Source organism: Coccinella septempunctata, chromosome 6 (genome assembly GCF_907165205.1).
Source record: "Coccinella septempunctata chromosome 6, icCocSept1.1, whole genome shotgun sequence".
Taxonomy (NCBI): domain Eukaryota; kingdom Metazoa; phylum Arthropoda; class Insecta; order Coleoptera; family Coccinellidae; genus Coccinella; species Coccinella septempunctata.
The window spans coordinates 11,950,352-11,974,425 of NC_058194.1; the positions used below are offsets into that span (position 1 = coordinate 11,950,352).

Here is a 24,074-nt window from a genome sequence, read left to right on the forward strand (position 1 = left end):
CGGATGAATGTGGCTGGGTCCTTTATCTGAAATAATCCACCATTCATATTAAAATCAAAATATGCTACTCTTCGTGCAAAATTCCTCATCGTATTTAATTCCAGATATGACATAATACGTCCGCTGAGTTCCATTCGAAACAATTTATTGTCGTAACGAACCCTTTGGCCAGTTTTGCAGATACCTGAATGCGTCCATCGGGCATGGTCCGTCTCTTGGGTTATGTGAATAACCTATTCAAGAAAGTTAGTCAAAATTTGTTCCGTTTCATTTTCATATGTGAAATTCTAATTCTGGTTCAGTAAGAACAGAATTCCAATAACATGCATGAAGTATATATATTGTCAGTAGTAAGAATTTAGGCTCATTCGAAGAATTATGAAGACTATACATGGGTCGTCTTTGGGGTTGGTGGATAAAACCGCAATTCTTAGATCGAATCGAATTTCGGGTGATGTTTAAGAGTGATATATCTTTTATTTCCTTTGAAAGATAGGAAAAATCATTATTTATCTATTGATCCTTTTTTTCCCGTATACGACCCACAATGAGTCTAAGAAAAAGCCTTCAATACTCATACAGTTTCAGGAAGGGAGTCTAGGTAAGTTCTGAGATAGAAAGACAAATAGATTACTCTAACTAAAGATTGTCTAATAAAATCAAAATGACTAGATCAGTTTCAAACTGAAATAAATCAGAAGCTAAGTGTCAATAATAAATCTCAAACTAATAATAGATTAGTTTCCATTCGAATGAAATGTGTTTCAAAAAATTTATTGAATGATATACAACCATTGACTGAAAAAAGTTTGAAAGGTCGTTAATTGTCTTCCAACGAGGAGGTTATAAAAGCTGCGGAGGTCTAGTTTGCAGAGCAAGAAGAAACATTTTTTTTTAAAGGTCTAGAGACGTTGCATGTTCGCTGTAATAAATGTATCAAGTTAAGAGGAGAATATGTTAAATAATAAAATATTTTTACGTTGAAATTTTGTTTGGTTCTATAGTAGGTTAATAATTTTTCAATATATCCTCGTACATGCAGATTAGAAAGCAAAAGCTACTGTCAAGTTTGGGACCCTTTATGTCGCTATATGAAAAATCTCGGGAACAGTGGGGTAGAAGGGGGCACCATTCAAGAAAATTTAAATGAAAGTCTCTCCTAGTTGTTTTATTGCAATAACGTGCTCTCCACGGGGCATATTTGAACTTGACGAGGGGCAGGTTTGAACAAAGTGAATAATATGATGAAAGATAAATTTTATTGAGGCCCGGTACTTTCACTTGCGAATAAATAAATTTATTCGCATTTATTAAGTCTTATTCGTAAGATTAGTAAAAATCCAGTCTTTTCACTTTCAGATAGTGTTATTCATCGAATAAATCTGTCATTGAAACTTAATTAGAAGAGTTTATTTGTCATAGATCGAATGTCGGTACGTCATTATTCGTTGAATAAAATTTATTCGAAGGTGAAAGTACCGGGCCTCAGTCGAATAATTCACGAAACCGATTTGGATCGAAAAGTAACTAGCGTATGTTATATCGGGTATAATTGAAATGAAAATATAGCGAGATAGAGGTTCTTCCAGCACCTGGGGCATTAACAGGACGTTGTAATTTCCGATCTTAAAAAAAACTCCACATTGCTGACATCATCAACAGGGGGAAACTGAAATTTCAGGCCTTTTTTCCTTAAGAACTGTATTTCTAAGGTGCCATCTTTATTTTTTTTTCTATCAAACCAACGTAATGAAATACAGTTTTCTTCGTACAAAACTTTACCAGAACAAAATAATTTACAAATCTTGGTATTCAACTTCATCAACCAGATCACTGTCTGTATGTTGTTCAGACATAAGATCGTCAGAATCATCACGGGTGGAAAATGTATCACTATCATCAGATGTGTCTTCTTTTTGAACGACTCTATATTTAATAATTTTTTTAGTTGGTGTCAACTTTGTGTTGATTTTTTCAGATTCCACAACATCAAGAACCTTTTTCATAACATTTTTTTTCTGTTTGCTTGTTGTCTTTTCTATCATTTCTTGTTCCAATGCTTTCTTCTCAGGTGTTTTTGTCAGAATTTTTGAGCGACCTTTTCCTCTACCCCAATAGTTTTCAATTCTAGCAGATGCCTCAGGGAAAGGAGGTACAACTTCTGGTGAAATAACCGACGCAAGATTGGAGCAGTGAGGAATGCCTCGGAGATAGCCGATGCAGGTAAAACAACGTTGGTGGCACCAGAAAAGTGAGATTCTAGAATTAAATATTCGAAATTACTTCAGGCTCAGGCACTTGTTGTTCAATTTCATCCGGAACTATTTTAGTGGGGCGGGCACCTTTGAACATCTTGTTCAAATGTGCCCCACTCATGCTGTTCAAATCTGCCCCAAGCAATGGAATTGTTTACAAGCAGTATTGGAAAAAAATTGTTATATTGCCTTTGAAAAAACACTTTTCCTGTTCTTCTGGATATATATTTTAATTTAAAAAATCCTTACACCCTAGGTATCTTCTGAAATTTGTGAATAATTCACTAGACTGCACCCGTTCAGTTTTACAGCAGATTGTCACCAAACAACGCATGCGCGTGATATCCTAGCTATCGACGGACTGAGGATCAAAACGCATATGGGATGTTTAGCACTTCTCGAACAACGATGCCAAGTTGAAATTATGTAAGAAATTTCCAAGATAAAAAAGTGATGGCAATTGTTCAAAGGTGCACCCGTTGAAAGGTACCCCCTTCTCCCCTAGATATAAGAGAAATTTTATTCTATGACGTTAAATATTTTTTGATACATATTCGATTAGTTTCTGTCGTAAACTGACCAAAATGTGATTATTCTCCTATATTGTCATGGTTAAACTCAGCCGAAGTTTGTTTCATTTCATATCGAGATATATTTCGAAGGGCTAAATTACAGATCATTTGTGGAGTCATAGTTGCATTAATGTGAAATATGCTTGGTTTAACGCGTACTATATTGGATCCCACAATGGATTTCGTTACATGCTCATGATGCGGGAAATAGAATTCATTGTGAAATAATGCTTTTAATTAATGTCGACCGAATCGACATTATTTTGCACTGTAGGACTGTAAATCACAGTAATTGTGGCATGGCTATACAGGACAGGCAGGACCTAATAAAAAATCTGTTTTGAGGTATTCGTCTATGAAATACAAATGTTGCATTTTTCTTTTTATTGAATTATAATATGTATTTTTATAAAGTTCATTTTGACTTAGAGACATCTTGGAAAACAGGATGCAACAATAACTATAACCATCAGTTGGTTATCGGACCATCAGAAGGACATGGCCTTCTTCTTCAGCTGTTCATAAAATTCTCTTCTTTCATTATTTCATTTACCTATTCAAGAAGTCCCGTAATGGAGTTAAAAACTTAGGGGTATATAATGTCTTTGGCTATTTTAAACCGTTTTCCTTGTTACTCTAACACTTTTAGAACGCTTTCTAATGAACTTATTAACTAATGAATTTATCTATAGCAAATAATTCCTGAGAAATATTTCAAATTGGATCGGTAATCGAAATATCGACAATTTACGGGGTGGTTCGTTCAAATAAATAGTTATATTTATTTGAACGGAGAATGATAGTTATATCATTCTCCATAATTTTATGGGCGACCCTGATTATTTTAATGCATAAAAGATATGTAGATTTTTCACAGACTTTCAACTTTTATATGAGACATTTTCTAATATCCATTGTATATTTTCAAATAATGGATCCTGCTTGTAATTTTTGCACACCCTATATGTAATATTCGCGTCATATGTTATTTGAATACACATTGTGTGAGTCAGAAAAAAAAACATGGGATTGAATTGAAACTGCAATACGAAAAGAAAAAATCCTCCGATATATTTCCTGGGGATACCTAGTAGTGGAGGTGCACATCCTTGGGGGTACCAATTAGTTTATCGTAATGATATCTTCGTGAATACATTATGCTCGAGAATTAGTGTTTTCATAAAAAGAACACGGAAACGAGATGGAAAGTAAATATAACGATGAAGGTACAGAAGTGAACTTTGATGTGAAAATTAATTTCATTCATTCGTTCATTCTCTTGATAAACAGTAATAATATTACAGGACTGCTCGCAGTGCGCTACATTGTGAAAAGTGGGATCAGACAGTTGAAAAAAAGCGGAATTGGATTCAGCGGGAGATTCAAAAGGCTGATTTCATACCTGCTGTGAAGTTGCATTTGTGAATTATCCCGTTTTAATGCAGTTTCATGTGAATTATCATGTCTGTGAAAATATAAAGGTTAAATTCTAAGTATTCCATCTTGTTAGATGGAAAGCAGCAGACAATTGAAGTCCAAGTTTATATTTTCACATAATTGATCACGACCTTTCCTCTCCAATTTCGTATTGAAATGGGAAGTTACCTTTTTTCCGAGGTCTTTGGTAGGTGTATTCTATGCTATATTATACAGAATGCAAACGAATAATTGCGAGAACATTTGAGGGGTGTCAAAAAATACTTTTCTACATTTTTCAACAGACATTGCTCAGAAACAGCCCCCCAAAACTTGTACCTGGAAAGCTATTCCAATTTTTTTTCTTACATACCAGAAAATTGAAAGGGAGGAGGCAATCATCAAAATCTGGTGGTGTTTCCCTACAATAGGCAATACTCCTTCTGACAAAAATGATGTATTTTTTATGAAATATCTTTGAAACCTCACATTTCGAATTAACCATCTCAACCGTTTCTCAAAAAAAATTATTTTGAGTAGGTACTTCAAATGAAAAATAAAAATGGGTATTTGAAATTCAAATCGTTTCGTTTCTATTGCACAATAGAAAGACAAAGATGGCTCTATGAAGTCTTTGACGAACGAGGAAGGTCGTAAAATTTTATGGGTTTTTTATGGCCGGTTGCTGTTGAGGCTCGCCAGTGAGTACGCGCCTTTTGAGAGCTGTGAATCAACAGTTACTCTATAAACAAGCCATTGTTCGTTTTATTTTTCAGTAGGCACTGTTGCCAAATCGTAAACTAGAAACGAAGTGATTTAAATAAATTTTAAAACATCGTAATTGCAGAATGATTTAATAGTTTCCGCGGTTCATTTGAAAAATTCATAAATGAAACTCATAATTATTCAGTTTAAACTGGCATATGCTGTGATAACCCAAATTGAGGAGAATTCCCCATTGCAAGAGGTAGAAAAAGCAACCCGTAAAATTTGTTTTGTAAGAAACTTTTTCATGCTGCTGCATCGTCAATGCCGTGAAACTGCAGGATTGGGTTACTATATAAAAAAATTTTATTATGCTGATAAAATATATTTTGCTCAACTGTTGTAAGAAACATAATCAATATTTTCCTCGAAAAAATAAGAGCATATCGATACTGATAACATTGTAAATTTATATGTTCAATAATGACTTTGATTGCCGATAATTCATTCACTTCAAAAACATCGACCACTCTTCAAATGAATGTAATTTACCTCAAAATATGTAAAAAAAAGGTGAATTCGAACTCAACGTTTAACCCCCATATATGGCTAGGTCCTAGGAGATTAGTTATACAGCTTATATATCACGAACGAAAATTTGTCTAATTCGCTCGAACAAATAAATCCCAATTTTTCAATGCGAGTAGTTACAGTGGTAGCGACTTACGGCGGAAACTGCTATCACGTCACGTGAATTCATGCGATTTCCTTTGAAGTGATAGGTATGATGCTTAAAGTTTCCTTTAGTGTCATTTTAATGGCCGGTTTCATAATCAAACCTAAAGTCCCTTTAATTTCAAAGCTTTCTTTAACCCTACTTAAAATAACAGTAAAGGAAGCTTCAAGCTTGAAGAGACGTTAAATTCGATTATGACCCTGGACGATTGTAGGAAGGAAGCTTTAAAATTAAAGCGACTTTTGGTTTGACTATGAAACCAGCCGTAAATGTGTATGTTCTATTTTTTTTTCAAATCACCCGGAATCTTGCCTTGGAACCGTTATACCTTTTTTTTTGTCGTGTAATACCACAAAATAACTCATGCTTGTATTCTGCAATGTACCTACCGTTATTCTAACTAAATATTTACGTGATACAATTAAAATAAAATAAGAATTTCAGAGCTTTCAAAGTCGGAAATCTGTGTGAAGGTTATAAAAAGTGACAACTTTTAAAAGAAAGCTCAATTCAAAGCGGCTTTCAGTTTTTTTTTGTAATGAATTTAAGAGTTGTCACTTTTCATAATATTTACACAGATTTCGAACTTTGAGAGCTCAGATATTAAATGTAGCTATCATGTAATAATTTATTTAGAATAAGGAATAGAACGATGCGAAGCAGAGTTCGGGTAAGCAGTTGAGTGCGGGCAAGACACTTTCAGCAAGAGTTAGGAACAATATTTTATCTACAAGCGCTTGAAATATATAAATTTATCCATTTCACGAAACAGATCATATCTCATTTGATTAATTCATATATAATGACAGACGTAATTCTGCATGTCGTTACTAAGGGTTTCTCATCGTTGACGTTCTGTGCATAATAATAATAATAATAATAATAATATATTTCAATCCTTTCAGACATTTGAAAAAAATGTATAGGACACGTACAAGAAGAATATAACTCGATAGATCGAGAGAAAAATAAACTAATCAATCAAAATTTATACAAAAAAAATTCAGGTATGCTATAGAAACATTTATCAAGCAGTAATGATTTAACATGATTTTTGAATTGCCTATCGTTCATAATTCTATAAGAGTTGGGCAATTTATTATAAAGTTTGATGCCTGTGAATGATGGTGACAATTCATACTTGGCAGTGTTATGTTTTGGTATGCACAGTATTTCCTTATGTCTCGTCTCATATTCATGGAAGTCGGAACACTTATTCAAATGATTCAAATTAGAACGTATATATAAAAGACACTGTAAGATGTAAATACAGGGGAAAGTCAAAATCTTATGTTCCTTGAAAACTGGTCTACATGAATCCTGAGGTCTTAAGTTGAAAATAAGTCGGATTGTTTTTTTCTGGGCCCTGAACGCCCTAATGCTATTTGTTGAGTTACCCCATAACACAACATTATAACTCAAATGGCTGTAAACCATACTGTAATAAATACCCAGCAAAGCATCAGCTGGAAGTGCACTCTTTAGTCGCAATATTGCATAGTATGAACTGTTGATTTTTTTACAAATGTGATCGATATGATCATGCCATCTCAAATGTGAGTCCAAATACAAGCCCAGAAATTTCACACATTCCGTTGACTGCAAATTACCATTCAGGTTTACAATAACAAAAGGTTCAGAAGCTTGGTCACGAATTTGAAATTTAACTATTTGGGTTTTATTAAAGTTAACTATTAATGAGTTTTTGTGACACCAATCAATGAAGCTGTGAATTACAATTTCACAGAGTGATTTAAGTTCCATTAAACTAATTGCTTTGATTGCTACGGAAGTGTCGTCGGCAAAAAGAATTATTATAGAAGCAATAATATAATCAGGCAACTCATTAATGAAGAGTATAAAGAGCAGCGGTCCAAGAACCGATCCTTGAGGTACGCCTAGATCAGACTCATATTCTTGAGATTCATAGTTGTTGATTTGAACATAATTTTTTCTATTAGTAAGATAACTGTTGATCCAGTCCAGAAATATACCCCGGAAACCTATTTGGTACAACTTGTCTAAGATGAAATGGTGATTAAGGCAGTCGAAGGCCCGCGAAAGGTCAAAGAACAGGCCGGCGACGTAGGAACCACTGTCCAAGCACTCATAGACGTACTCCACAAATTCACAGCTCGCGGTCTGGGTGGATCGACCAATTCTGAAGCCATGCTGCCTACTAGTTAGGATGGAAAACTGAGACAAGTAATCATGCATTCGCTTATATACAATTCTTTCGAACACCTTGGAAAGCTGACTAAGTATGGAGATTGGTCTATAATTCGCTATGTTATCGATGTCGTCTTTCTTATGGATAGGTAAAACCCTAGCTAACTTAAGGGCAGATGGAAAAAGGCCTGTGGAAATCGATTCGTTCACGAGATCGGAGAAATATTCCGCAATTAGAGGGGAGATTGATTTTAAAATTCTGGCAGATATTCCGTCATGACCAGTGCTACTACTATTCTTTAAACTGACAATGGTGTTGCAAACTTCATCTGGCAGTACAGGAAAGAAAAAAAAATTATGATTCATCAATTTGTGAGTGGTACACTTGTTTGACATAGAGTTACCATAATAGTTGCTCAGCGCCAGCCTGTTCACCTGACTAAAGTAATTCACGAATGCATCAGCCACTTCCTGAGGGGAAGATAGCTTTTTATCGTCGAGGGTTAGTGTAATATGTTTCCGAGTACTAACTGTGCCGTGTTCATGCTTAACCAGTTTCCAAACTGCTTTGTTAGTATTTGCAGATTCTAAAATGAAATTTCTGTTATACTCAATTTTCGTATCTTTGACCAGCCGAACGTAATCAGACTTGGCTTTTCGGTATTGAACATTAACCCTGGGCGTATTTAAATTTAGAGCCAACCAGTGCAAATTACGTAAATGGTCTCTGGCTTGAAGTAACCGATGGTTAACCCACTGTGGTCTTCTTGATAAATTCGAGTTCAATTTTTTCAAAGGACAAGCAATCTCAATTTTGGATTTCAATATATCGATAAAATTTTGGAATTTTTGATCAACGGTTACAGAGTGAATACTATTGAAATCAATGTTGGAAATCAATGAATTGAGTTCATTGAGATTATTTTGAGAAACCATTCTGATTGTTTTAATCTCCCTATTGGTTTTCTCTACTGGGCGATTGACGTATTCAAGGACCACTACTCTGTGATCGCTAATAAATGGTTCAACAACTGTAACATTCACAAGAGACTTATCAGTATTAGTTACAATATAATCAACTTTGCTGGAAGATGTTATCCCATGCTTATTTGTGAAAACTCTTGTGGGCTCTGAGGAGCCAACGAATAGGTTCAGACTAATGAATAAATCCTCGAGCAGCTGACGTGATAAATCCCCATCGTCCAGGTAATTCACGTTTAAATCACCACATAAGAACACTATTCCATACTTCGAGATACAGTAATTCAGTACATACTGTAGGATATTCAAAAATAAATGAATATTGCCAGTTGGGGGACGATAAACACTGATAACGCAGAATGATGACATACCGAAATTATACTTAACCCCGCACATTTCACAGTGCATTTCAACTGAAAACTTATCAATGTTCAATTGCTCAACTTGAAGTTCGGAAAGCACATAAATTGCACATCCTCCATGTATTCGAGAGCCCCTAGAGTAATAGGCACCGATCTTGTATCCTGGGATGGACATGTGAGGAATCTGCTCCGGTGAGCACCAATGTTCGGCCACGCTGACGAAGTCAGGTTTCATAGAACCAAGAGACATCTCCAAAGTAGTGAACTTGTTAGAAATACTTTGAGTATTTAACTGGATTATTTTCAGTCTTGTAGATGTTTGAATGTCGAAAGAATTGTTAGAATTCACAAACTTGTAGGTTCTGCTCGGCGCCGACTTAAAAAAAATTTGTTCACTGTAACACCTTCGGGCCAGAAAGTGGGATCATTCAATTGGGATACATATTCTGAGGGAAAACTCAACTTGAAAGAAGAATAAATGTCAGGTTGTTTCGACTTTAGTTGTTCGCATATGAAGTTCGGAATAGACCCGTTAAGAAATTTATTTATATCATCGACTGTAGTTGATGGATCAAGACGAGAGACATGAACATGGGATAGATATTTTTTGGGTGCACTGATAAGAGTAGTAGTCTTAGATGATCCAATTATGAGACTACTGCGTTTTCTTTGTTTATGAACATCAGAAGGTATTTCGTGTCGGTTTTGAATCGACTTCTTCCTTTTAGATTTAACAGTTGTCCATTCTGAAGCACCGACCTTATCCTGGGATCCTACATTTTTATTCACAATTCGAGGAGCCCCTTCATCAAGTCGAGACGACTCCGTAGAAACATCAACAGACAGTTCGACGCCCCCTGAATTTGGTTCCGTGTGTTTCATACTCTTATCATCGAGGGAATTCCGGTCGGCTGTTATCACAGATGTAGTATTGTTATTGATCTTTTTTAAAGATTGAATTTCCTCGATAAGTGCGTTCATTTGAGCATTCTGCGAAATTATTATGCTTTTCAAATTCGCTATTTCAGAATACAGCGGATGAAGAGCCTCCTGAATTGCTCCTTTAATAAAGGCAAATAAACAAAAAATAACATATCTAAGCTACATGACACTTAGGACATAGGATTTATCGGGAAAAACAAGCACATTAACCCCCGCCTCCCCAAAAAATCCTGCCGGTCCATGCACCAAACACCCTGTATTGGAGCTCAAAGCTCTATGCCACACTAGTAGGTAACTTTTATTTGGGCGAGGAGATGAAGCGGGGTTCGCTTTGTAAACACTCTTGAAGTGTTATTGCCAGTGTCTTCTTGCAATAGCATCATATCGAATCAGTTCGTCATGAAAGACCAGCTCCCTGTAATACTATTAGGTTGAACACTTTGTTGAAGAATCCTTAAAATAATACCTTTCTTATGCAATACTTTTCACACAACGGAAAGCGGATTTATCGATCGACTCTGCTCATTTTATATGCCAGACATTGATTCTTATTCCAGCGGCTCTCGAAAATTTTATGGGCGATAGAAGGGCTATTTATAACGGAACAGAAGGATCCTCGTTGTAATGACAGGATCTCACAGGGTGTCCGAACGATTAGGCCTTTAATGGACCAAATACCGCTAGCTATTCAACATAATGTGATTCCATGAGCTCAGAAATCGAAGAAAGAAATGGCCATTACTGCGATCCATCATTCAATTGCTTTCAGAGAGCTGGAACAACTGTCAGGAAAGTTTCGTCCACTCAAAATACGTGCTCTCGGTCAATTAGGCCTATGAACGGCAAAGCAGATCTCCAAGGCAATTTGTTTTCATCGTATTCGACTGTAAAAATGAACTGCTATTTTACATTTAGCTCGCTAATGTTGAGCTGTGGTTCAGAGAATATTCATTAATCACGAACTCGGATGGACTAGACGTTTGGCCTCAGCAACATATTTTCATAATGAATGACTTCACCTAGACAACAGAGGAGAAAACCGCAAACTTTCTGATTCTTCCAGACAGTAGCTTCACCTAATGAGACCTAGAGATAGTGTTGGACATGAAAGTTAATTCAAATAAACTCATTGAATTACCCTTTATGATATACAGGGTGAGTCTTTGACCTCTATATATATTTCAACAGAAGTTTTCTGAGGTTCAAAAAATTTTTTCCTAACACCATTTTTTTCTATTTTAATCGGTTGAAAAAATATAGGCTGTTGAAAATCCCTTAAGAATGTAATTTTCAGTTAGGTATATCTCACGAACGATTTTATCGAATAAAATAATTTTCGGAATATGCATTTTTGAATATTCTCCGAACATAAATCCCCAAGCATATCTTCCTGTTGCTTCACTACGAGCATTACATACCATGAATATACCAGAATTTCAAAGAAACCATTGCTTTAAAGTAGGTTGAATGCATAACCTTAAAGTATAACACATTCTGAAGGAAACTTGGTTGTCAATAAGGTGTTTTGTGTTTATCAATTCGCCAACATTTGAAGGTTCGGAGAAAATATCATTTTTCCCATTTTGACATTTAAAGACTATAATATGCAACCCATGGTTACAAGGGTAAGTTGACGTTTATTCACTGAGTGAATTAAAATATTTTTAATTGACTAGTGAAATAAACTATTGTCCACTCACTCTCTGGAAATTATTCTTTCCATACAAAATGCAGGAAAGACTCATTTTAAAGTAAGTTTATTATAACATCAAAAATTCTATTCAACAGTGATGTCTTTCATTAAAGTAGAAATTACAATTATGAAGATTCTCAAAATGAAATTGAAAACCTGCACCTCCTTCAAAAGAAACACGCTCAGTCGTAATAGCACATGTGTTTGTGGAATTCTCAGGCCCTGCTGGAATATCCACTTCTGCATCAGAAACTCCGGTTTTAGTCACCCCACCAAGTATTTGTTCAGAAATATTGATTCTGTTCTGTAATGACTCCTCAATATATCCTTCTGCAACAAAACTTGAGCGCCATCCACCATGTCTCTTCAAAACTGTCAAATCTGCCCCATAATTTGAGAGTAGGGTTGCAGAAGATCGCCTAAAAATGTGCCCTGTATATTGTTCAGCATCAGAAAGACCCAAATCCTTTGCAATTCTAGCGGGCATTTTAGAAAATGAGTTCACATCTACCGGCTGGACAGTACATTTTTTGTTTTTGTAATTTAGACATAGTCGCTTGTGATCAACTTTGTTCGGCCTCAAGTTCTTATACTTGCGGAATATATCAAGTGCAGCAACCTAATTACTACCATTGACCACAGTGAAAACTATTTTTAAAGGTTTTCGTATCAGAAATCTGAATAACCAATACGCTGCCCCGATCTTCCACATCATCTACGGTCATATTCACCAGCTCGCCAATTCTACACCCTCCAGCAACACCCATAATAAAAACTACCATTATCAATAAATATTCCCCATCAGGAGCGGCATCTAAAAAATATTCTTACTCCTCTCTTGTGAATACTTTCGACTTCTTTGCTACGTATCCTCTGGAATGTTGCTTCAAAAAGGCGATGATTTGGTAAAATCTGCCGATGTCTATTTTTCCTTTCAGAGCCAACATTTTTTTGAGTTGCGAATAGTAGGACCATAAAGACGACGACTCAACTTTCTTGGACCTTTCGAGAATATAAGCCAAAATGATTTTTTCGTTGACACCTTTGGCTTTCTTGTTATTTCTCCAGGTACAAAATGCCGTATATTCCTTTCCGTAAAAAGTTTTTGATTTCAATGGAATAACTGCTTCTGCTACCTCATTTGCTTCCTCTATAGATAATGCTCTCGGGAACTACAACCTCGTCGTCACCGCTCAACATTTTTCGAAACACGTATCAAGAATTTTTGACGGTTTTATAATTTTCATTGACACTTGCAAACAATTAATTACATAGTGCCATAGCAACCATCGATCGAAATGATATCCTGATATGAATTTGAATTATTATATATTTCCTCTAAAAGGTATTCATTATTTGAAATTTCATCAAAATGGGATAAAACTTTGTATACGTGAGTAAAAAATGTATATTCACTCGAAGAAATAAACCCACTCGCCCTACGGGCTCGTGGGTTAAACTTTCTTCTCATGAATAAACATTCATTTAACTCACTTGTTGTATAAATAACTATTATTTATTATTTATGGCACTATCAACCGTTTGGAGCAACGGATGCTTTTCAGAGAATTTTAATACAATGATTATAATTGAATAAAATTCGTTTGCAATGAAATCCATCCTGACACATATTATGGGTTCCTTTCTCGACATAATGAAAGAACACCTCACAAATAAGCTTCAACTGCCGATATGGAATCAATGTCTGCGTAAACAGGGATGAATTGATAATCCCAAAATTTTTTTTCAAAATTTGTTCATATATAAATATTGACTTTTATTTCCTGTCAAAAAATACTGTGGTTCTTTCAGCTTGCATAAAGGTGGCACCTGAAAAAAAAAATTTCTCCGAAACCAGAGAACTGACAGAAATGAAATCGAAAAGACAATATGTATGTGGATGCGAGAAGTCAATAAAAAACTTTGCTGGTATCCTCTATAATGTCAGCATGACATCAGACTACTAGAGGTAAATTTAAGTTCGAAGAAAATTCCAGCCTAGATGACACCTGTTTATAAATTCTTTGTCATATAAGTTGTAAGTTGTAAGGTGAATTTTGGTAAATGTGAATTTTGGGGGTGGCTTCTTCTACCCCTAGCAATTAAAGTGGAACGCCACCTTTTTTTGATTGCCATCTCGCTCTCATAGAATGTCTCCTGAATTTTATTTCTGTAAGTTTTCTGGTTTCCAAGGAATAGCTAATCAGGTGCCACCTAGCTGTATCTAGGCAGGGCTGCTCCAAAAAATTATATGCGAGACTCACACTATTTTCTTGAAGGAATTACCCCTTAAAATTTCCGCAACCATTCAATTAGAAGCGCTAACACACGCCGATATAGAAATCAACAAGCAATACTACTTTACAAGAGTTCGAAGACCTCTTACTTGTATTTAAAAGATTTCGGTTGGCCCCACTGTTTCTATTCAATGAATAAATACTTGAAATTGTCTGCGAAACACAAAACGTTATTTTCTGTAACTTGAATCAACCTTTCGCTCACTCTTTCGAGGTAAGAAGTTGACAGAGGTGGGTTTATCGCGTAGATGCACAAAAATGTGACTTGTTCGATTATTTCTGCCCTTGATCGCAAATAGACAAGGCTAACGAGTATTTTCGAATGAAATACCGGGTGCGGGTTTGGCTGCTATATATTGGAAAAATTGAATGACACGCCTAAAGCCGTGTGTTAGCATTTCCTGATTCTCGGTTATACTAGTTTCGTACGTGTTACCTAATTCAAGAAATAAATTATGGGCTCTTAGTAAATTTGATTCGAAGTAGCTTTTCACAAAATTTCTACTCTTGCAGCACTTGTGACTTCGTTCACTTCAGCAAAACCATTTTGCTTGCAATTAATTGTAGATTTTTTATATTTATATTATGTATACAGAGTGTATATGAATAGTGGGGGAAGAATTCAGAAGATTCTTTTTCCAAAAATAGGATATAAACTTTTGTTTCTTGATCCCCTCTGCTTAGTTACAGCCCCCTGAAGATGGCGCCCGATGAACAGTTTTTGAGGTTTTTCGTAAAAACACAGAAATTGACAATAATAAAATCTAGCAGATATTTTATGCAAACGAGAAGGCATAACCACCAGTAAGACCGTAAACAAAGTGCATAAATATCGATCATTTTTGCGTTTGGGTACCCCGTCATCTTGATGAGTATGTGACAAAAATCTGGAAATGATTCCAAATCATCAATTAATCAAAGCTAATCAGATTACAGAACAAAATGATATCTGCTTACTAGATAAATAATTATTCTCCGTAAATCATGCCAGCCTATACTACTCATGCTATCATGATGATATTGTTTTCCTCGAAAACCGTGAATTTTAGCAAGAAATCGCAAGACACCTCATTTGTTAAGAACACATGAAGCTATCCAATATTACATAAATTTTTCTTATTGAAAAATATGAATATAGAAAAAATTTCTTGTGAAACGAGGTTCAGGGGTGATTTTCTCTACACCTTTTAATCTAATCATAGAATCATACAAAATTTTTGAGTGCCTTCTCGCCCGCTGAAATATCTGCTTGATTCCATCCCTGTCTGTTCTTTTTAGGGAGCTGTAACTACTCAGAGGGCCTGAAGAAAGAAGAGTTTATATAAAAGACCCACTTACTACTTATTTTTAACAAGTAACACTCGCTAAAAAATTTTTTTATTTATATACGTATAGGTAAAACACAATTCGAGCTAAACCGCGAGTTTTCGAGATATTCAAGAAAAGTTGAAAATTGTAGAGATATGATAAACTATGGTTTTAAAGAACAACTTTTATCCACAAGACTACAAGCAATTTCAAATGTAAGAATTCAATGAAAATTCATCAGCAGTAAACCAATATGAAAAAATCAATGTTGATTTTTTCGTAGATTTTGAACCAGTTACTCTCTGAATGTGCAACTGCAATTTGTAATCCAATGCAGTTTCCATATGCCATTGAATAATTGAGGACTGATATGCCACGAATTTCGATAGAATAAATTTGTTCCAAAGTTAGATATCCAAATCGAATCTACACGCAGAAGCGACATATACAGCTGTGGAAAAATTGAGTTGAATTCTGTTAGATTTCGAATTGCTTTTTTATTGTAATCATAGAGTGGTGAATAATGGAAATCGAAATTCCATTTCGGACAATTTTCTAGTTACGCAAACTGAATATTTGTACGATTTGAAACGTGAGAACTTGGAAAATATGAGTACTTCTTGTCGGATATGCTATGCAATGCATTCTTCAAATCACAATTTTCAGTTAAAATTCAGACTAGTTTTGAAATATGATTGGGTGTCTTAAATCGTACTACACACAAGTTTTTGATTACTTCCTCCGAATCTGATATTTGTGGATCTATACAATACTCTATGATTGTTCAAAGAAAAGAGTTATGTAATGGTAAAAGATAATAACTATTAAATAACCATCCAAAATTGTATGTTACAATACTTTCATCAAAGCCCTACAAAGGAAATGATTTGGAGCATAGGTTTCCAGATCGTACCACTATGGTATGCACAATTATTTTTACTATGTTATTCGATAAAATATAGTTAACAACACTTATCAAATCACCCTTTGGTAAACTGCTTTCATTTTGAGAGGAATTGAAGTGAACAACCAGTTATGATGATTCGTAAATCCCTGAATTTTCTTGATATGCTTACAGGTTTAAATTGAAATCTCAGTTACATGGAAATAAGTGAAATTATAAGAAGAAGTTAATAGAAAAAATTCAAACGCAATGTAAAAATGCACACATTATAAAGAGTAGGCTTTTGTAAATTGAATAGACAGAATAACAGGCGACATGAACTTATGTTTGGACTTATCGATTTTTATTCGAGAGGGACAACTTTTTAGATCAAATTCGCAATCACATATCTTCAACCCTTAGTGTCACAATACTAACTTTTTAATTTTGAATAGGGAAGGCTGGGTGAGTGTGAGTGATACAAAAACCGTTTTAATCTTGAATTCAGCATATTCAACTGTTTTTCATTAGTTTTAGAAATATTCACATTTGAATTTTTGAATAGGCTTTTCCTATGGCTGGGTTTCTCCACTGCGCTGTAAATGAATTTTCACTCATTCATTCTGTTTTGACTGTTTTATCCCTTTGATATCTTGTGTATGTCATTAAACGATTATCATCGAAACCTCAGAAAAAAATCAGTAAAAATTTCAATAGTCGATGGATTCACACATGTTTGCTTAACGCAATAACAACATTCAAAGGTGAATATTTCGAAAACAAATGGATTGAATCAAAAAAACTCAAATATGCTGAACTCAGGATAAAAACGCATTTCGAATGAGGCATCATTTTCTCAACCTTCCCTATTATAAATTTAGGGGTGAGTCTTGTGACGAAGTGAATTTGATCTTAATATTTTAACTTAATGTAGTTCTTCCCCTTGCCTCGAATCAAAAATCAAAGTGTCCGAACTTTTTCTCTAAATAAGTTCATTTCGTGTGTTACAGTCGTAAAAATTGTGAAACTTCGTTACAACATGTATAAATAAAGTCTTTTCTAATTTTCAGGGTGAGTTGAGATTCCGAATGCAATCATTGAGTTCGAGTGGACAAAACCCAACAAATGATTTCCGAATTATAGGCATCTGAATGATTTTTTCGGTAGGTAGGTAAGTGAAAAATAAGATCCTATAGAATAGGTTCACAACTTGGTTGCATCTTCAATTTTATAAATGATTGGAATCTAGTAAAGTGGGGCGTCTACAGTACCTGGTGACCGTTGTGATTGTAAATATGCATCTAATTTTGAACAAGCGGGCAAACTCTCCCGACTCCAATCATTGCTTTCCCCATTTTTATTCCGATAACTCCGAATATACACCAAATTTTCGAATTATTATCTATCTGTATATATAATTATATGAAAATTGTTTCCGCGCATCACACAAAAACAAATGCATACGGGTTGTTTCTAAATTGATGCGAATATGTTAAGGGTGATTTTTCAGCCAAATTCAAATCTTTGTTCAAAACTCCTTCCCATCCAAGTTGATACCTTTTTAATTTAAAGCAAAATAATCGACTTTTTCATTATCCTGTAGTTTGTTTATTACCTATTATTTATTACAATTATCGGCCACTTTCATTTTGTAATATTTTTAAAAGTAATCTAAAAATATCATTATGGAGTAATGATCAACGAAAACATTTCGTGAAAAAATCAAGCCACAGACAATTTTTGGATTGTTCCTCATTTTGAATGAATTTTTTGCATATGAAAATGTAGGCATATTAAAAATTTCCGACAGGAAATAATACAGAGGTTGATTTTTCCACCCTCTTGTAATGACATTTCTTGGTTTAAAAGCAATTCACAGAAAGTAGTAGTTCTGATAGAACTACTCATTTGTTAAACTTTATTCTTTTAGGCCCAGTACTTTCACCTTCGAAAAAATTTGGTCTATATGGTAAATAAGTAATAAGTATCCGTCAGATGATCTTCTATCTGAAGGATACCTTATTTCGAAGCTATTACATGAGGTTAACGGATAACAATTCTATAAAACCACGGTATACTACTTTTCACAGATTAGTGTAAAGCAAATATTTTGTACAGATGTAAATGACCATACATCAAGAATCTGAAAAATTCTACCAATAATTACGTACCTACATTCAATCTATTTTCATATTTGACAAATGTACCCCTATGCGTAAGTTTCTACAACAGATTTGATCGGTTAAAAGGGATCATTTATTCTATGAATAACACTATCAGATAGCGTTTTTACTTATCCTAAGAATAAGAGTTATCTGCCGAATAAATTTAGTTATTCGCAGGTAATACTGAATATTATCGAATATTTTGCCTTCGAACGGCTATAATTCGGAGGGGAGAGAGTTTCGAACAAAAATTTATATAAAAGACCCCCTCAATTTTAGTTGAAAAATTACCCTGCAACATTTTTTTCTTCAATTTATAGACACCCTGTAGGATATTCACTTGTTTACAAATTTTTGATTCTTAATAAACAATTCATACAAATAGTTTTCTGATCATTAAGGGCCAATTTCACAAATCGGTGATTAACTCCGCTCAACTTAAACTCAGATTGAAATTCAAACAAGCTATTTTTAACACTATTATCTGCATTGCCTATGAGGTGAAATAAGGAGGGTGAAGAACCCTCAAAACACACAGACACCCCATTTCAACTGAAGTTAAAATGCGTAATCGTCTTAAATCGGCGAGTTTCTTTTCTTAACGTCTGTTACGTCTAATCTCGGTTTATATCCTTGGTGAAATTGGCCCTGAGTTGAAAAAAGTGGAACGAAAATACATATACAAGTTGTATTCACCTATTTTCGAAATGCTTTAATGGAGTTAAATATTTGTATGGAGCTCTGAAGAGAAGATTCTAAAAGACGTTCAAAAAAATTTGGATGCCTATAGAAATTAAAAATATGACGAAAACCTCAATGAAATTCTTCCCTAAAGCGACCTCCAAGAAGTAACGGTGACTCTAAAAAAATGGTTTTGTTCTATATCATCCTACATACCTTTGATAAATAATGAAAGTCTGGGAAAAGGCTATTAGATACAAATGAAATCACCGTTAACTTGAATTCAGGGGTGTAGTGAAATACGGTGTAAGGGGTAAAAATTACCCTAAAATTTTTGTGTGACGTTCTTTTTTCACACCTTCGACGTTAAATTATGTAATGGGATAAGTTGCACCATTTCCTAGATAAATCAATTCTTTTATTTTAATTCATCAAGACCGCGTCAAATTGAGGAATTGGGGAAAACTGAAGGCTTTTGCAGTGTTACCTAGGAAAAAAATGATGAATCTTGTTAGGGTGTCAAAAAGGACGTTATACCGATTTTCTGGATGCGTAGATATGGATGTCACTTCAGGAGAATATGTTATTGAGGTTTTCGTCATATTTTATTTGTTCTATATGCACTCAAAATTTAAACGCCTTCATCATAATCATCTTTAATTATTTTACGTTAGATGAGGTTTATCTAAGTCAAGTCACTCATAACGCATTAGGGCATTATCATCGTGCATGGAAAAGATAAAATTAAGGAATAAGATGCAAGTGAAGATTGAAGAAATAAAATGAATTTGTTGTAAGGCGTGCACTACGAGTACTACTACGCCCTTCAGACGTTAGGATCTACTTAACACAGTTGGTGCATAAGTAATTAATAATTTGATGAGTATAGTGATTTCAGCCTTCTATTTCGACGCTGTTCTTTGATAAGTTGCTGACAGAATTACATTATGATTATGCCGTGTTCACCACAAACGGGACCGTCTAAATTCTATCTAGGATGCATGAGTGACGAAATTGCTGTTTGTAATTCTTCACCTTCGAAACCATTGCTTCTCTAGAAAGTGACAACAAATACTATTTAGTTATTCAATCTTCTTCACACTATGTTTCAAAAATTATTAGCAAATTATGATAATTGCTCAAATCATGTAACTAAAAAATTTCTCGTTTCTTAGGAAAAAAATATTTTTGAAATTCATAAATTCAACTATTCCTTGGGTTGTTTCACCCAAGTACAACGCGGAATAGTGGATTTTGTGATTAATTAATTGAACTGTCATCAATATGACAATTTTGGACTTTTTACTCTTTATCTCAACTTCCGATTTATCCGAAAATGACAAACTTTATCTTGCTCATTATTTTCTGAATGCTCAATCATTTGTTAATTCGAATTAATAATGATATCAGTGTTTTGTCGCTTTTGTATTTATTTCAAGCAATTTCGTGTGAAATCACCCTGTGCGAATTTTAAACCGGAATTGGGAAAAATATTCATGCACTTGTTAAAGCAATAAATACTAGATGTGAAAAGTCATTAAATGGAAAATAGTTATTTATACAGAGTTGAATGAATGTTTATTCTTCAGGAACAGTTGAAACAGTGAGTTATAAATGAATAAACATTTATATCTCACATGTTGCATATACAATTTTTTTCACATTTTGATTAGGATTAACAACTTAGTAGATACTTCTCATTTAAGAGCAATTTCTTGTTTAAATTTTCATCACAGTTATATTCCAGGGATATTGATTTCACAAAATAATACGAATGGTCAAGTTGGTTGCCATTTTTTTGGAAATTCTCGTGATTTATCGCAGTAGCATTGCTTTTTTCCTATGACTGTGCAAGGTCCTGCAACAGTGGCGAGTTGTTTCTTATCTCCAATTAGGAAACATTTTTGTGTCTATAGTGTATTTTACTAGTTCGAACTCGACCGAATTAAAGTATTGCTGGTCACCCTACGCGTTCAATTTTTTACTGGACTGGTCCCTGTTTTGATTGTTCAAATGCCAGTCCGTATTATTTATAGCAATTGTTGTTTTCAATATCCATCACATAAAATATTTGAACATACAAGGTAGTGGCTCCAGATATTGTATATCTGTCAAAGGATATATCTGAAATCGACCTGTGATTTACAGGCTAAAAGAAATATCTTGTCTCATATAAGACTGAAAATTTTCTTCATTTCATGTCGATCCAACTTCAAATTATATATTCATAAGTAGCGCCAACAAACACTCTACAATATCATAATATCATGAGGCATTCTCTATCACAAGGTACACCAATTTGATTGAGAAGAGGTCTATTTTCGTAGTGACTGATAGGATACAATTCGCGAATCAAATTATGATCTATTTACGTCCATTCAGTAATTCTCAACTCCTATTTCTTCAGAATTTTCGGAAATGAAAAAAGTTTCAGTGAATTCATTTTGGAAATCGAGAGACTGACATATCGTTGATTGAAAGTTGATCGAGAGTTTAGTGAAACCCGGTCTTAGTGATTTCAATCAGGATGCTTTATGACCTGGTGGAATCAAATAGGCGACTAATCATTCAAGAAATGTCCGAAAGGCTCTCCTTATCTTGATCAGTTCGAGAAGAATTAAAAAGATTGGCAAAGTCAATATACAGGGAGTGTGGGTTCCAAATGAAATGAAATCCACAAACATGTTTTTCATCGGATCGCAATTGCAAAAAATCTCGCCAATGGCTATCATCAGAGCAAAACCCAACTCCAACGGCAAAGGATGGATTGCACCCTAAAAAAACACTGTTGTGTGTTTGGTATAGTTCATTATGGTATAGTTCATTATGACTTATTGCCACCTGCTTAAAAGGTAACTGGAGAAGCATACCGACAACAATTGACCAGGTTGAATGAGAAATTAAGTCAAAAACTTCCGTCTTGCTTCACGATAATTCAAGACTACATTCTGCCATTGAGTATTAATCCTTTAATTTAATATACAATGATTCTGCGAAAGACATCCAAAACTTCTAACAACAAACATCTAAAACAAATGGGTTGGGACGTTTTGCCACATCCGCCATATTCCCCGGACATGGTGCCATCAGATTATCAGAACATCATATTCGGAACAAAATATATTGGGAATATAGGGAACAAGGTGACGTCGAAAATGACACCTGAATTTTTCAAATAGGGTAGGTACTCAAAATCTAGTGACACGTTGGCAAGAGCTTCTCTCAAACGATGGAAATTATATTTTAAGTTGATAATAAAAAATTTTTTTTAGGAAAAAGATCATGTTTTAGAGATATCCTGAAAGAATTATTTTTTTTCTCAAATCCACACTCTGCTTCCTACAATGACGCTGTTGCAGACTTACTTTCATAAGAACAATATTCTGCTCAGAAAATCTCTACATTTCTTTTAGGATAAGCTTCCAAGCAGGTAGTTTCCAACAAAGTTTCATGAGACAGTAATGATAGGGTACCCTGTTACTGAATTGTTATTGGGAAATGAAAAAAAATTTTTTTGTGGATTAAAGAGTTTCTTTTCAAATTGTTTCAATTTGAAGTGAAGAAAGAAATTCGAAGAAAAGTAGGCATTCTCCATTTCTATTATTTTTGAACTTCTTTACTCAGGAATGAAACTCTTGTTCAATAATTTGGAATTGAAAATACTGTACTAGTATACCCTCAAAAGTATGAGTAATATAAGAACACGTTTGTAATGCATATGTCGGATATCATTGTCATGTAATACAAAAACACAGACCACGCACATATATTTTTCCCCTATCTACCAACATTTCATATGGATCATCACGGATGTTGTAGAGCTATTTAATATTGGCTTCATAGAATTCTTCCTATAATTTTATTCGAAAACATTTAAACTAACATATTAACTAAAAATCAGGTGAATTACTGTGTAGGTAGGTCTGTATGCAATTTTCTCAAGTATTACTCAAGTCTAGTTCAACTGGAAATCGTCCGAATAGATAATTATTAAACGTTTCAATAATAATAGAGGCTCCGTTTCATGTTTATATTATTTTCACAGTCAATCGATCCACATGCACAAAATTCCGGTAAATATGCTTTTATTTAATAAGAATAAGGAATGAAATTTAACTGAGGTCCAAGATTTATCACCCTTCACCATGAACAAAACACTTACATCGTAGAATAGTCCCTGATAACAAAACAGGATTAACGTTTCACACGAGCGCGTCTCTTCGGGATTTACTCAGTCTCGACACGGATGTCCACCGAGTTTTATACGGAAGAGGGGCGAATTTCCTAGTGCGAACGACAAATAAAAGTGGTAAGAGACATATGAGAGCGCTAAAAGACGCCGCGGTCTTGCTCTCCTTGCTGTATTCATGTCAAGGGCGCCGCGACGCCGATCTCTTGCTTGATCTGCACCGATCTTGCAACGCGGAATTTCATTGAATATTATTAGCGTGAGGAGCCGGGCTCCTGGCTCGTGCATCCCACGACAAATATTTCTGTCAGGCGTATTCTCAGTAACGTGAATAATTGGTACGTTATGGAATTCCGATTTTGAAAACTATTGCGATAGTTAGAAATAGTTCGATCAGAGTACGTTTATCGCTTCGTAATTGGTAAATATACGAATGTGAAACACTATAGAGAAATTGTTTCGTATTGGTCTACGAATCTTAATTTGATGACCAGTTTCAATATCATTGCATAAACACTATGTTGGTATTTGGGTGAAGGACTGGGTCTTCCTCTTCCTCTGACTTTGAATCTGGATCATTGTCCATCTATTCTAATAGCTGAAGGCGAATTTAGGAGATGTATTTCGTACAGATTCGAATCATGAAAAGTCCGTATTTTTCCTTAGGATATACCAAGTAACTCATGTTGCTTGTCGCTCCTTTATAACTTGCTGGTTACT

The 24,074-nt window shown here is 34.6% G+C and overlaps 1 protein-coding gene across 1 annotated transcript in view; it reads right to left on the reverse strand.

The window, feature by feature from the left end:
- LOC123314938 overlaps positions 1-23,571 on the reverse strand; it is a 30,988-nt gene extending 7,417 nt beyond the window's left edge. Inside the window, exon 1 of the mRNA XM_044900408.1 lies at positions 23,328-23,571. The gene's annotated coding sequence lies outside the window, so the exon portion shown is untranslated. The remainder of the gene's footprint in view (positions 1-23,327) is intronic.
- Between the last annotated feature and the right edge of the window lie 503 nt (positions 23,572-24,074).